Below are 2786 nucleotides of genomic sequence, written 5' to 3' on the forward strand. Positions count from 1 at the left end.
AAAGTGTCCCGTCACTGGGTAAATTGATGCAAAAAAGTGCAACGTCAAGGATAAAGCCTCCTACCCCAGCTTTAATGTGCTGCCAAACGTAAAGCACCATCATACAAAAATGGCTGCATTCTCAGTGGGTGAAATGATACCCAATACCACTCTCATGTCGGTTAAGTATAGAGCCAGAACTGGGAGGCGATTAGCTTAGCATAGCATAAAGATACATAACTCCCTCTAAAATCCCAAACTGTCATTTTTACATTTTTGTATTTGTACAGATTAAACAAATGTGTTAATTGTTGTGTTTTAGAGCTGTTAGTAGACCTTTAGGCAGGTTATTGAACTTTGGACAGAGCCTCCAGTCCTTATGCTAAGCTAAAGCTAATCATGTTGAGGCTTCAGCTCTGCACTTATTGTAGGCACGAGTGGTATCAATCTTCTCATTGCTCTCAGCATATTTCACAAATGTTTTAATATAGACATGCAACTAATTCAAAGACAAACACTCACAGTGTTGACAGTTCAAACGAGGTCACTCCAAAAACTTATATAATATATTCAGAACAGTGTGTACTTTTTTGTGTGATTGTGAAAGGTTGTGTGTTTCCTAAGGTCAAAAATAAAAAAAGGCCTTTTATTACGGGTTTCTGAAATGAATAAGCCTCATACAAAAACATTGAGCCAGAAAACATTGTCGTTGTATTTTTGAATTCACACTTTCCGACCTGCTATTGAAACTACAACTGAGAAGAAGCTCACGTACCCTACTCCTGAAATCATTTTACCTGGAGGAGTGTCACTGTTCATTGTTCTTTCTCCTGTGTATTAACACAGATTTTTCCGAGTTGACGGACTTTTCAAACAGAAGCTTCCCTGCAGCCGGTAGGTCTGCTCTCCGCTGCTGAAAGGATTTTGTTAGAAACCTCTCAGGAGAACATTTGTTGAAAGCCGAGTGTGTTTGTTTTTTCTTGCCTTTACACATGAATGGCTGCTGTGTGCAGAACAGAACTGAGTCTGCAGCTTTGGCTTGTGCAGGAGAGCTGAAACACGCTCCAGATTCCTGCTGGACATGAAACTTGTACAATATTGCTAACATGTCTCCAGTCTGAGCCCACAAATTGAAAAGGACAAATGCAACAAACTCTCTGCGTGGTGTTTATTTTGGAAAAGGGGAGGCATCTTTGATTTTACACGATCCGGATTTAGAGGAAAAACAAATGCTTATATAGATTTACTTTTATTGAGTAGATTTTGCCCCACAGGGACAAACTTTAAAGGACCAGTGCAACTCACTCACAACTTCACTCTCCCTTTTCTAGCTTGAGGGAGAAACTACGTTCCACAGAAGGTGACCCGCTCCCTTTCAGCTGATTATACACGAAAACATATAGTGACAATGACGATTGATGACGATGATGGTACAGTCAAGGTTTTTCTAGGTTTTATGTGAAAAATAATGAATATGAATATGAATAGTGGACATTTTCTTTTTTGTGCAAGTAAATAGAAGTTTCTTAAATAGAAAGAGGAAATCCACCTTGTTTGTAACTTGATGATGAAGCATTTCTTGTTTTGCGGGTTTTGAAAGCTGCTTTCTAACCTCACTGGTTTTTAGCTGATGGCTCATACATTCTTTCAGCTGAAGTGAAAACTTGAAAGTCTTTTAAGCCGAACTTTACAGTTAAAGTTGACCACAATGTGCTTGAGTATGCCGGTGCATGTTCCTGCATGTGGACTCTTCTCTGTCAGAATGAGAATAAATACTTCTAAATCTGTGGACTGAACACAACAGACTTTCTTCTCACTGAGCGGAGCTGTAAAACACAGCTGATAAAAGATCCACCGGCAACCAGATCACGGCCGGCCTGCGTTTACTCGACACCCAGAGTCATTAACTGCTGCGTTACTCGCATAACTGCTCGGGTGTTGTGACACCTGCCTTCACCCTCTGAAAGAAGTCTTGTACATGTTTTATATGGCGTTGTGACACCATGCACACTGCGCTGGGTCAAACAGGACATGTTCACATGTAGTGTTAAAATAACTTAAAGCCACTGTAGCTCCTTGATAAATGGAGGTTCTTGAGAAGCTGTTATAATTTACACCCTTTGTGGCCAGTTTTGTTTGTGGAGGCAAAGATTAAACTGAAAGAAATACTCTGGAGGTTTATTATCGCACGTGACTTCACAGGTTGTAGAAGAGGAATGATACAGAAAAAGCAAAAATGCAGCATTAATGATGTGAAATTTCAGGCAACTGTGACATGTTATAAAATAGGATAAAGCAAATCTAATTTGCTGAGTTTAATTTCAATTTGTCTCTGACTGTGTGTCTATAAAAGACAATTAATTCTTCCAGCAGCTTGCTTCTAATTCTGCTTATTTTGTGTTTCAATACATCTGATCACACAGTGCGAGTATATTCTCACTCACATATCTGATGTTAGACAACAGCACAACTGAAAAAAAGTGATTCAGATATATTGAGAAAAAATCTTTACCCTCCTCCTTCACACATTAACCCCCCACAAAACTCAGGCTTATTACTGTGTTATTAGTTTTTAGGCAACAATGACCAACCTGTTCTCATTTCCATGTCTTTAAATACCAGCACATTGTCTCTGTGTGTCTCATACAGACAGATGCACAAGGTAGAATAACCTTTAGCATCCAGATGAGACGCACCAGGCTGCGTTATGTAACTCAAAATAAGCCAATGCTGAGTTTTGGTTTCACACGGGACACAAACAGCGATCTCCTGGTTTAAAGCCCTGTGTTTGTTTGACTCATCCATCC

This window comes from Morone saxatilis, unplaced genomic scaffold, assembly GCF_004916995.1.
Source record: "Morone saxatilis isolate NCDOM2014 unplaced genomic scaffold, NCSU_SB_2.0 Contig11, whole genome shotgun sequence".
Taxonomy (NCBI): Eukaryota; Metazoa; Chordata; class Actinopteri; family Moronidae; genus Morone; species Morone saxatilis.